Below are 10,722 nucleotides of genomic sequence, written 5' to 3'. Positions count from 1 at the left end.
CACAAGCCTTTTTTGCTTCATGCAGAGATAGTAATCACATACGTCAAACCAAACGCTACTTGCTGTTCATGCAGAAAGAAGTGCCTGAGGGCTACTGAGCTGTCAGAGATCAACTATCCGTGGACTTGTAGGACAAACCTTCCTGGCAGGACTACAACTGCCCACAGCTTGGTCATCTTAAAGTTCAGATGGGCAGTGATTTCCTAAGCTGTACAACTGTTAAAAGTTACTGGATTTTGCCACTAAGCAAGTAAGTGAAGGAATATGCAATTAAGCGGAGGATTCTGAGGACTTTTAGTGCACAATTAGTAGAGCTAACAAGAGACTTCACTGTAAGACTGAAAGAGATTTAGAGTTCCTGCTGTTAAACGAAAGAGGCAGAGACCAGTGACGCTTGAGGAATATGTCTGAACTGCAGGGACAGACTCCAAACCATAGTGTTGCTATAAGATAGCTCACTGAAAGCGGTAATTGTGATTCATTTCTCAGGGCTCTTGTTGAAAAAGGAAACAGAAAGAAAAGGTAGCCCAGTTTATCTTTCAGCTAGAGTTCTAGATCACAGTGAGAGATGTCAGTGCTCAAAGAGCAAAGAATGGAGAATGTAGGAGGTTTTGGGAGCGGCAACAAAATAACAGTTTTCTGGGGAGGGATCGGACTAGTATTACTCCTGGATGGTTCCCTTTGAGAGGCTTCTCTCCTGCTGTTAAGTACAGTCGTTAGAAAGAACAAGATATGAAAGCAGAACTATTGGGAGTAAATAAATATGAAGATTTGAAAAACAAAGGGTTCTAAAAGTGAGAGAGAATACCAGAAAGGTTTCTCAGCATGAGCAAGAACATGGGGACAGCAGTCTGCGAGATATCCTCAGGATAAGCTCTGGAAGTTTTGGAGGAGCAGTTATGAGCTCATCTAGACCAAGATTCAGAACAGGAGAGAAGCCCATCTCGGCAGCTGTGTACACTTGTGGGCTGGGGCTAAGAAAAACATATAATTGCCAAAGCTCTGGCAGACAGAGCATTGGAGGAAAGCAGCTACGTGAATAATGGCACTCGTGAATAATGGCACTCACCAGGTGTGGTTCCAGCATCAATTTAATCCCACTTAAGAACAGGCTGCTGCATGACATGTTAGCAGTGGTGTTTGGATGACAAAACGATCAGCTGGATCTGCAGAAACATACAGGGGGGTAGGGTGGGAACCACCTGAGTGTCAGAAGCCTATGCTTTCAGTGGCTTAAAGTGACCATGAAACTATATCCACAGCCTTTGGATAAAGCAGGGGAATGCCTTATGCTCGGTCCTCAGTGCCTGAAGTGATCCACAAAGCTTGGACCACCAAATAATAACGTAGAAGACACACAAAGAGATTAGGTTTCCCAAATAGCCGCTATGTGACAGCCAGCGCTCCAGACAGAGCCAAAGCAGGCTATGAGATCAAGAGCCTAGCGCACTCTCTCTTACCTCTTCAGTTGAGCTCTTTGGATGTACAGTGATTTCAAAAAACCTGCAAAGGTATTGCATAGAAAATTCTCTTGTGAACTTGGGAGAGCACCTTTGGCTGATGTTAGAACTTCTGAATTGATGGTGCTGACTTCTCTGTCGCTTTGTCCTTGAGATGTTCCTTGAAGGCTGCACATTGAAACTGTTCAGCGTCTGTTAACCTTTCATCTTCACATACTTCTCTTCCAAAATATTGTTGAACTCTCTAACCTACGTCTTAAATTTTAGGTCAGCTTCCTATGTGTGTACAGGAGGAAATTGAGTCACTCCAGCCTGTTCGAATGAACTTTCAGATCTTACCTCTATTTCTAATTTCTTTAATGCAGTAGATTGCCTGGATCAGTGCTGAGAATAAGGGTTGAATGGGAAACGCATGTTACATCAGAGATACAGCTTAAGAGGAGCACCACAGATAGATTTTAAGGAAAGAAACTACTGGGCATGTCTGATTCAAAATTGGGGAAAACAGAGAAGACAGAGAAGAGGAAAGAAGAGGGCTTAAATTCTCTTTCTTTTGTCTGTTAATCAGAGAAAATGAAACAGAAGAGGAAGCAAGAGTTGAGAGAAGAGGAACAAGACTTGCTGGATGAGTCAAGACTGGATGAGTCTTTATCGAAGTGTTAGGGACTGTGGTCATGCGTAGGAGTAGAGAAGTTCCTTTAAGCAGTGGCTAGATCCACAGCAGAACCCTCTTTAAGTTCTTGATTTCATTTCATCTCCACAGATTTCCCCTGCTTTCTGCGTCACTACTACGTAAGAAAGTGGTATGTTTAGCATGTTTTACCACATGTTTACCAGGGTAACAGCAACACTGGATTCGCATCCAGTCTCGAGAACATCTTTCTGCCAACGAGCTGCGATACAACTACATTTCTGTTACTGGATAGGTTTTCAATTTTAGCTGCTTCCAGCCTAGGGTCCTAACTACTCATAATTGCAATAGTTTATTGGTGTTAAATACTCTATTGCTAGTCAGTTAGCCCTGGGAACTAAGTTACTTATGAACATGAGCCATAAACAACAGCAAGATAGAGAGCGCTTCTGTTCTGTTTCACCGTACTGCCTTCTCTGTGATTGCAAGAGGTTCTTGTAATCCCACTCTGTTAGACATGAGACACAGGTACTGAAAAACAAGCTAGTCATACTTCATGGTTGGTGACCTTGCTGGATAATCCCTTTAACCTGCAAAACCAACCCATCCATGCAGCATGAATAAAAAACAATTTCAGTCAGTAAATGGTCAGCAAGGTTAGCAGGAGAGTTGAGATTCTCAGACTAATCTTTTATCTCTGCAGTTGCAGATTTGCTGAGAAGTTTCTTATTCTGTTTTTGATGGAAGAGGCTATCTGGCTTCTTTATTCATTTTAAATAATAATGTATAGTTGCCTCAGTCATACCTATTTAATGCTTCAGAAGTAGACCTTATGTTTTAGATATAGCAGGAATTTCTATAGAGAAATTTGGCAGGATATATCACAAGCAGGCTGACTTGCCTTTTGAGACAAAATAGTTATTTCTTAGGTTTGCTGCAAGGGGAAGAGATTTATTATTACATGTGGAGGAGGTTGTAGTCATTCTTCTCCTGTGCTGGTATATACCAGTTTAGTAATAAATTAGAAGATTTATGAGATAGTTGTGTACTAATGTTTGGTCCAGTTCTCTGCCAACACCCATAGGGGCAATTAAATTTATTGCTGCTTTAGGTTATGCCAGAAAATGGATAATGCTAACTTTAAAGCTTCTTTGTATTAGGGAATAGCTGCAGGGAACCACATGTGAGCCAAGTATCTATAGGGAATAGCTGCAGGGAACCACATGTGAGCCAAGTATCTAGCACTTACAGTGTAACCTTTTCCTGGTCCAAAAATCTTTCCTTTCTGCTCCAACATCCTTCCATCCATCCTCCTTCTCAAACTTAATTCTCTCCTGTTTTCAGTCCCACAGCCTTTCTCAGAAAGCTGCTTTTCTAGGAATAGCGATGGAGAAGGCTGTTTTACCTTCTTTCTCATTGTTTTTCACTTGATAAATGCAGTCACAGCTATAGAGCCCAAATTCTTCTTTTCTGCTACTAATAAGTGGAATCCACAGGGCTGCTGCAGGAATTACACCCCTGCAATGGACACTTACTTGACACAGGGTTGGGCAAGGCTGTTTATTAAATTTATTAAACTGAAAAGCAATCAGAAAGCAAACACATAAACCGATTGACTTGCGCAGGAAAGCAGGTAGCCACACAGACAGCAATTTTCAGGAAATTGCAGGAACCATGAACAGTGCCCAAAGCACAGGCGGTGCTCTCCAAGCTGTGTTTGGGGTCCGCATTGGGATTGTTTTTCCTTACGGAACAAAAAAATCCCATTGATTTTAAACTCTCAGAAATCTTGCAATTGGTGCACAAGGAGATGAATTTGTGATCAGCCTTAGCGTCCCTTGGTGTTTGTGGCCATCTCTCACAGAAATGTGCCTCACCTTTTCTGAGGAGAGTTTCCCCTTATTCTGGAAGAAAGGTGAAGGCTGATGTTCTGGATGCAGCCATAGGGAGAGCTCTAAAAGGCAGAGGCAAGGACGCTGAAAATACAAGCAGTGTACATTTAGTAGGAAATTACTTTACAGGTTGATGACTCTAGTGTCTAGAGAGCTGTCACCCATTTCTATCAATACACACACACCAAAACACACACCTACTAGAAAAACAATGATAAAACAGGATTTTGAACTCTTGAGAACTCGAAATATCAGATATGTGTTTTTCACAGCTCTCTGGAAAACAAGCCTATGAGCAAATCAGAATAAAATGTGTTACCATTTACCCTTACTTGGAAAAAAAAAAAGAAAATATCAATAGTGAGAATTCTGAGATCTAAAAAAATTAAAAATCAGTACAATACAGAAGACATAGAGCATCTCCAGAATATAGTAGTAATATGTCATGCTGTTGTCAGTGGGTGAAACTGGACTGATTTTGAAACTAGAAAATTTTTGAGTTCCTACTGCTAAATAGAAATTTGAATAGTAAATTTATGATGCAGGCTACCAACCTTCTCCTATTTAATTTCCTGTAGTATTTCAAAAGAAGTTTAGCCCAGAGAGGCAAGGCTGGGTGTGAAATTTGAATCTTTCAGTTGGTGGATTCCACCACGGAAGTTGCTTCTTTCTAGTCCCTGGAGGGAAAAAAAAAAAAAAAAGATAGGACCAGGAGGTTTGAAAAACCTAAAGTGAGGCAAATTCTCAAGCAGAAAGGCCTCTAAAATTGAGGCCATTTGTGCAGCGGAGAAAGTCTTGTATTTACAAACACTGAGTGTTTCACCCTCAGAGTGCCTAAGTCCACTAGGCAGCACAGCCACAATAATAAAGAGGAAAATACAATAGGAAAAAAAAAAGTAATTCTGCAACATTTGGTGGTAGAAGTGGTTTAGGAAACAAAGCATTGTGCAGATAGGAATAACCCAGAGAGTCTTAAAAGAAGACGCTCATTATTTAAAGTATTCCTCCTCTTCTCTTTAGAAGATGCCAGCAGCAAACAGAAATGAACCTATATGCCAGCCAGTTCATCTCCCACAGTAAGTCCAGTAGCTCTGGCAGACACATGCCGGACATGTCATTTAGGGCAGATGTGTCATTTTATGTTCTAATCACAATTGTTATTGGCATCATTAGATCTGGATACACAGTGGCTTAAGAAAAGATTGTCAAAGTTACCAACTAAATAGCATCTCAGTTGGGGCCTCTGTGATTACACTCTCCCTAAGCCTCAGGTTTCCTTTGGCCAGTATCCAGCTCTTCCTCTTTTCAGGTGGAGATTGCAACCTCATTTGCTGGTTTAATCAACAGTGATTACCTCAGCTGGTCTGACTTATGTCCACATCAGCAGTTCTGTTTCTTCTAATGCCATGATAATGGTAAGAAATGATCAAATAGCTTCCTTACAAAAAGGTATTTCTTTAACGGAAGCAAAAAGGCATTTAAGAGGAAATACCTTTAAATCATAAAGCAGACTGTATGCTTATTTAAGTCTTACCCAGGTTCCCTATTTGATGAATGCGTGAGGAACCATTACATGAGGGCATTTCCTAAAGCAACTCAGAAAGGCTTTTTTCTCACTATATCACAGAATCACAGAATCGTTTAGGTTGGAAGGGACCTCTGGAGATCATCTAGTCCAACCTCCCTGCTCAAGCAGGCTCCTCTAGAGCATATTTCCCAGGATCACACCCAGCCGGGTTTTGAATATCTCCAGCGAAGGAGACTCCACTACCTCTCTGGGCAGCCTGTTCCAATGCTCTGTCACCCTCACAGTGAAGAAGTTTTTCCTCAGGTTTAGGTGGAGCTTCCTGTGCTTCAGTTTCTGCCCGTTGCCTCTTGTCCTGTCGCTGGGCACCACGGAGAAGAGACTGGCACCATCCTCTTGACACCCCCTTCACATACTTATACACGTTGATGAGATCACCTCTCAGTCTTCTCTTCTCCTGGCTGAACACGCCCAGCTCTCTCAGCTTTTCTTCAGAGGAGAGATGCTCCAGTCCCCCCATCCTCTTTGTAGCCCTCCACTGGGCTCTCTCCAGTAGCGCCAGGTCTCTCCTGTACTGGGGAGCCCAGAATTGGACACAGTACTCCAGGTGAGGCCTCCCCAGGGCTGAGGAGAGGGGCAGGATCACCTCCCTCCACCTGCTGGCAACACTCTTCCTAATGCATCCCCGGATACCATTGGCCTTCTTGGCCACAAGGGTACACTGCTGGCTCATGGCCAACTTGTTGTCCACCAGCACTCCCAGGTCCTTTTCTGCAGAGCTGCTTTCCAGCAGGTCAACCCTCAACCTGTACTGGTGCATGGGGTTATTCCTCCCTAGGTGCAGGACCTTGCACTTGCCTTTGTTGAACTTCATGAGGTTCCTCTCCGCCCACCTCTCCAGCCTGTCCAGGTCCCTCTGAATGGCAGCACAGTCTTCTGGTGTGTCAGCCACTCCTCCCAGTTTAGTATCATCAGCAAACTTACTGAGAGTGCACTCTGTGCCTTCCTCCAGGTCATTGATGAATATATTGAACAAGACTGGACCCAGGACTGACCCCTGGGGGACACCACTAGCTACAGGCCTCCAGCTAGACTCCGCAGCACTGACCACAACCCTCTGAGCTCTGCCATCCAGCCAGTTCTCAATCCACCTCACTGTCCACTCATCCAACCCACACTTCCTGAGCTTGCCTGTGAGGATGTGATGGGAGATAGTGTCCAAAGCCTTGCTGAAGTCCAGGTAGACAACATCCACTGCTCTCCCCTCATCTACCCAGCCAGTCATTCCATCATAGAAGGCTATCAGGTTCGTTAAGCATGATTTCCCCTTGGTGAATCCATGCTGACTACTCCTGATCACCTTCTTGTCCTCCAGATGCTTAGTGAGGACCTCCAGGAGGAGCTGTTCCATCACCTTTCCAGGGATGGAGGTGAGGCTGACAGGCCTGTAGTTCCCTGCCTCCTCCTTCTTGCCCTTTTTGAAGACTGGGGTGACACTGGCTTTCTTCCAGTCCTCAGGCACCTCTCCTGATCTCCAGGACCTTTCAAAGAGGATGGAGAGTGGCCTAGCGATAACATCCGCCAGCTCCCTCGGCACTCGTGGGTGCATCCCATCGGGGCCCATGGATTTATGGATGTCAAGTTTGGACAAAAGATCTCCAACCTGATCCTCCTCCACCAAGGAGGAGTCTTCCTTTCTCCAGACTTCCTCTCCTGCCCCCAGGGTCTGGAATTCCTCAGGACTGGCCTTAGCAGTAAAGACTGAAGCAAAGAAGGCATTCAGCAACTCTGCCTTCTCTGTTTCCTTCGTTACCAGGGCACCCACCCCATTCAGCAGCGGGCTGACATTTTCCCTAGGCTTCCTTTTGCTATTGATGTATTTGAAGAACCCCTTCTTGTTGTCCTTGACATCTCTTGCCAGATTTAATTCCAAATGGGCCTTGGCCTTCCTTGTCGCATCCCTGCACACTCTGACAATGTCCCTGTATTCCTCCCAAGTGGCCTGTCCCCTTTCCCACATTCTGTAGACTTCCTTCTTCTGCTGGAGTTTGGCCAGGAGTTCCTTGCTCATCCATGCAGGTCTCCTGCCCGCTTTGCTTGATTTCTTATTCAGAGGGATGCACCCATCTTGAGCCTGGAGGAGGTGATACTTGAATGTTAACCAGCTTTCTTGGACCCTTCTTCCTTCTAGGGCCCTACCCCATGGGATTCCCCTAAGTAGGTCCCTGAAGAGGCCAAAGTTAGCTCTCCTGAAGTGTCCACGGTTGCGATCCTACTTCTTACCCTGCTCCCTCCTTGCAGGATCCTGAACTCCACCATCTCATGGTCACAGCAGCCAAGGCTGCCCCCAACCTTCCCATCTCCAACTAGACCTTCTTTGTTTGTTAGTACAAGGTCTAGCAGCGCGCCTCTCCCTGTTGGCGTCTCCACCACCTGGGTCAAGAAATTTTCATCAGTCCTCTGCAGGAACCTCTTGGACTGTTTGTGCCTAGCTGTGCTCTCTTCCCAGCAGATGCCAGGGTGGTTGAAGTCCCCCATGAGAACCAGGGCCTGTGATCGTGAGGCTACTTCCAGCTGTCTGTAGAAGGCCTCATCGATGACTTCTTCCTGATCAGGTGGCCTGTAGTAAACCCCCACAACACTGTCACCCATGTTAGCCTGCCCTTTAAGCCTTACCCATAGGCTCTCAACCCGCTCTTCATCCACCCCTAGGCACAGCTCCACACATTCCAATTGCTCCCTCACATAAAGGACAACTCCACCCCCTCACCTTCCTGGCCTGTCTTTCCTAAAAAGCACATAGCCATCCATGACAGCATTCCAGTCATGTGAGCTATCCCACCATGTCTCTGTATCTGCAGTGAGATCATGGCCCTGCGACTGCACACAGAGCTCTAACTCTTCCTGCTTATTCCCCATGCTGCGTGCATTGCTATACAGGCATTTCAGAGAGCCAGTCGAGCATGTAAGCTTCCCAGGAGAGGTGCCAGAGGATCCTCCATAGCCATGTCCCATGCCGTCTCCCCTGGCTGCATGCACCCACTGGAGGCATCCTGACTTGAGTGGTGTTTTACTGAGTACCTTTTCTCTATACCACTCCCCTTCCCCCATCTTTCCTAGTTTAAAGCCCTCCTTACCATGCTGGCCAATCTGTTGGCAAAGAATAAGAGATGTCACGCGCGCGCCCCGCTTGGTAAGGTGGATTCCATCTCTCCCCATCAGCTGTTGATGGGGCAGCCACTGGCGCAGCCAGTTGTTAACTTGGAAAACTTGTTCACTCCTCCTCTCGTCCTTCCCCCTCACAGGCAAGATGGAGGAGAAAACGACCTGGGCTCCCAGACCCTTGACCACCATTCCCAGAGCTCTGAAGTCCTGTTGGATGGTTTCCAATTTGCCTTTCGTGTCATTAGTGCCCACATGGAAGAGCAGCAGAGAGTAGTAGTCTGATGCATGGACAAGCCTTGGCAGTCTTTCCATGACATCTCCTATTCGAGCCCCTGGCAGGCAGCAAAGCTCTCTGGACAAGAGGTCAGGTCAGCAGATAGGTGCCTCTGTCCCCTGCAGCAGGGAGTCACCCACAACAATCACTCGCCACTTCTTCCGGGTGTTCCTGCCCGGCACAGGGTCTGCCAGGCCAGTTGCCTCCTATGGAGCCATGCCCAGCTCCTCCTCAGCTTGGAGGGCGCTAAACTTGTTCTTCAAGGGTAAGTCTTGAGGAGGAGCAAGAGCCTTTCTCCTTCTACGAGAGGTCACCAGCTTCCAGCCCTCTTCAACAGTGTTATGATGCACCTTTACACACGGTACTGAGCCCTCCGACAACTCCGCTGCAGCAGGGGGTGGGGACTCCTGGAGCTGCACGGTCTCAGGGAATACCCTGTCAATCTCCTGCTCATCCTCTCAGATGCTACGCAGCCTACTAACCTCCTCCCGTAACTCCTTTATCTGGTGACACAACTGGTCAACCACAGCACACCTCACACAGGAGAGCTGACTGTCAGCCCAGACCTCATGGAGAGGCCCCAGGCACTGCCTGCAGCCTGACACCCGCAGAGCTGCATCTGCTGTCAGAGGGTCTGTCTGGGTTGAAGCCTCAGACACAGCCAATGCAGCACCTCCAGCAGCCACTGGGGAACATGCTCTGAGGCACGTCATCACCATGCCCCGGGGAAGGACACACCACTGTGCAAAATGGAGAGGTGCCTTCTGGCACCCTGCTGCACAAACTGCTGCATCTGTTCACTGCACTCTGTTGGCTGTACTCTAGGCCTGGCTCTTATATAGGCCTCTGCCTAGCAGTGACTCACAAGGGTGCTTGAGCCACCCAATCAGGAGCCACCTGAAACAAAAGCCCCAACTCCCTCTGACCAGGGCAGCCCAGAGAGCTCGTTAGCAGCAGCCCCACCTAGCTAGAACTTCCCAGGAGAAGTTAAGTCAAGGTCCCCTGCAGGAGTCCTTGCCTAGCTCTCCCTTCCTGCTAGCAGCAACCACCATCTAGTTCCTCAGGGGTCCCCAGAAAGTCTCCACAACTTCCAACAAGGCCCACAAAAGGCTCAGGCAGAGCCCAGACACTGCTGCGCAAACTGCTGTGTCTGTTCGCTGCCTCTGTTGGCTGCGCTGGCTGTGCTCTCTATTATATTAGTTATTAGATGTTAAATATATTACACATATTACCTAAATAATTTGGCCACATTCAGCTTTTGCAAGATGAAAGAGCAATGCCACTTCTATTGCATTTTTTACAGATCGGGGGAGCTCTGTGATTTCATTATACATCCTATTTGCAGGAACAAAATAAAATGTATGCCATTGCCATATGTCTGTTTATACTCCATTCTCTCAACACATGGTAAAGAGAATATGTGCAACCAATCAGAATGCTTTTGTATTAAAATGAGCAGGAACCTAAGAACCATCAAACTGTCTACATCAATGCATTCAATTGCTTTCACTGTTTCTCTGTTTTGTCAGTTCAAGGATTTGAGCAATTACTGTAATGGTAAGAACATTCCTACCCTAAAGCATAGATGGGTCATGCAGCTAATTATCATACTTTAAGCTAACTCTGTGAAAATGAAACATATGATAGATTCCAAATGAACTATTTAGCAGAGTCCTATTGGATTTATCTTCCCATTGTAATAAAAAATAGATTATATAACAAGAGAATGGGGTGGAAGGGAATATTTAAAATGAAGTGATTAACTAAACTGCTTT

At 46.1% G+C, this 10,722-nt stretch overlaps 1 protein-coding gene and 1 long non-coding RNA gene across 3 annotated transcripts in view; one reads left to right on the top strand and one right to left on the bottom strand.

The window, feature by feature from the left end:
• Nucleotides 1-2,047, bottom strand: part of NME8 (NME/NM23 family member 8) — a 76,132-nt gene extending 74,085 nt beyond the window's left edge. Inside the window, exons 1-2 of one of the 2 annotated variants that reach the window (XM_068935914.1) lie at nucleotides 1,461-2,047; nucleotides 1,070-1,166 (exon numbers count right to left, since the gene is read on the bottom strand). The gene's annotated coding sequence lies outside the window, so the exon portion shown is untranslated. The remainder of the gene's footprint in view (nucleotides 1-1,069; nucleotides 1,167-1,460) is intronic. The other variant, XM_009679666.2, reaches the window with a different exon arrangement.
• LOC138066362 (uncharacterized) lies at nucleotides 115-10,722 on the top strand. Its single transcript, XR_011139765.1, has 3 exons — nucleotides 115-250; nucleotides 2,029-2,263; nucleotides 8,814-10,722. It is a non-coding gene; the product is annotated as an uncharacterized lncRNA (long non-coding RNA).

The sequence above is a fragment of the Struthio camelus genome, chromosome 2 (genome assembly GCF_040807025.1).
Source record: "Struthio camelus isolate bStrCam1 chromosome 2, bStrCam1.hap1, whole genome shotgun sequence".
NCBI classification, from domain to species: Eukaryota; Metazoa; Chordata; class Aves; order Struthioniformes; family Struthionidae; genus Struthio; species Struthio camelus.
Note: the sequence above shows the minus strand (reverse complement) of the source record. Positions and strands in the feature narration are given on the sequence as shown.